This window comes from Triticum dicoccoides, chromosome 4A (genome assembly GCF_002162155.2).
Source record: "Triticum dicoccoides isolate Atlit2015 ecotype Zavitan chromosome 4A, WEW_v2.0, whole genome shotgun sequence".
Taxonomy (NCBI): Eukaryota; Viridiplantae; Streptophyta; class Magnoliopsida; order Poales; family Poaceae; genus Triticum; species Triticum dicoccoides.
This window is the reverse complement of record NC_041386.1, coordinates 671212926-671215178: the sequence shown is the minus strand read 5'-3', so window position 1 is coordinate 671215178 and position 2253 is coordinate 671212926.

Here is a 2253-nt window from a genome sequence, read left to right as displayed (position 1 = left end):
TTCAAAAAAAAACAAAAACCCCAGCCACAGAAATGCTGACGCGTGGATGCCTATTGGTCCCGGTTGGTGCCACCAACCGGGACCAAAGGCCCTCCTGCCTGGGCTCAGCGGACAGGCCACGTGGAGGCCCATCTGTCCCGGTTCTGGATTGAACCGGGACTAAAGGGTCAGGGCATTAGTACCGACCCTTTAGTCCCGGTTCATGAACCGGGACTAAAGGCCCTCACCAACCGGGACTGTAGGCCCTTTTTCTACTAGTGGGGGGTGGAGTGCCCCCCAAGGCAAGTGGTGCGCCCCCCACCTAGGGTTTCTAACCCTAGGCGTAGGGGGGGGCAAGGGGGGGGGGGCGCACCAGCCCACTAGGGGCTGGTTCCCCTCCCACTTCAGCCCACGGGGCCCTCCGGGATAGATGGCCCCACCCGGTGGACCCCCGGGACCATACAATACCGGGTGACCCCGAAACTTTCCCGATGACCGAAACAACACTTCATATATAGTTTTCTTTACCTCCGGACCATTCCGGAACTCCTCGTGACGTCCGGGATCTCATCCAGGACTCCGAACAACATTCGGTTTGCTGCATACTCATATTCATACAACCCTAGCGTCACCGAACCTTAAGTGTGTAGACCCTACGGGTTCGGGAGACATGCAGACATGACCGAGACGGTTCTCCGGTCAATAACCAACAGCGGGATCTGGATACCCATGTTGGCTCCCACATACTCCTCGATGATCTCATCGAATGAACCACGATGTCGAGGGTTCAAGCAACCCCGTATACTATTCCCTTTGTCAGACGGTATGTTACTTGCCCGAGACTCGATCGTCGGTATCCCAATACCTCGTTCAGTCTCGTTACCGGCAAGTCACTTTACTCGTACCATAATGCATGATCCCGTGACCAGACACTTGGTCACTTTGAGCTCATTATGATGATGCACTACCGAGTGGGCCCAGTGATACCTCTCCGTAACACGGAGTGACAAATCCCAGTCTCGATCCGTGTCAACCCAACAGACACTTTCGGAGATACCTGTAGTGCACCTTTATAGTCACCCAGTTACGTTGTGACATTTGGTACACCCAAAGCACTCCTACGGTATCCGGGACTTACACGATCTCATGGTCTAAGGAAGAGATACTTGACATTGGAAAAGCTCTAGCAAAACGAACTACACGATCTTGTGCTATGCTTAGGAATGGGTCTTGTCCATCACATCATTCTCCTAATGATGTGATCCCGTTGTCAACGACATCTAATGTCCATAGTCAGGAAACCATGACTATCTGTTGACCAACGAGCTAGTCAACTAGAGGCTTACTAGGGACGTATTGTGGTCTATGTATTCACACGTGTATTACGATTTTCGGATAATACAATTATAGCATGAATAAAAGACAATTATCATGAACAAGGAAATATAATAATAAGACTTTTATTATTGCCTCTAGGGCATATTTCCAACAGTCTCCCACTTGCACTAGAGTCAATAATCTAGTTACATTGTGATGAATCGAACACCCATAGAGTTCTGGTGTTGATCATGTTTTGCTTGCGAGAGAGGTTTAGTCAACGGATCTGCGACATTCAGATCCGTATGTACTTTGCAAATATCTATGTCTCCATCTTGAACATTTTCACGGATGGAGTTGAAGCGACGCTTGATGTGCCTGGTCTTCTTGTGAAACCTGGGCTCCTTGGCAAGGGCAATAGCTCCAGTGTTGTCACAGAAGAGTTTGATCGGCCCCGACGCATTGGGTATGACTCCTAGGTCGGTGATGAACTCCTTCACCCAAATTGCTTCATGCGCAGCCTCCGAGGCTGCCATGTACTCCGCTTCACATGTAGATCCCGCCACGACGCTCTGCTTGCAGCTGCACCAGCTTACTGCTCCACCATTCAACATATACACGTATCCGGTTTGTGACTTAGAGTCATCCAGATCTGTGTCGAAGCTAGTGTCGACGTAACCCTTTGCGATGAGCTCTTCGTCACCTCCATAAACGAGAAACATGTCCTTTGTCCTTTTCAGGTACTTCAGGATATTTTTGACCGCTGTCTAGTGTTCCTTGCCGGGATTACTTTGGTACCTTCCTACCAAACTTACGGCAAGGTTTACATCAGGTCTGGTACACAGCATGGCATACATAATAGATCCTATGGCTGAGGCATAGGGGATGACGCTCATCTCTTCTTTATCTTTTGCCTTGGTCGGGCATTGAGCCGAGCTCAATCTCACACCTTGCAGT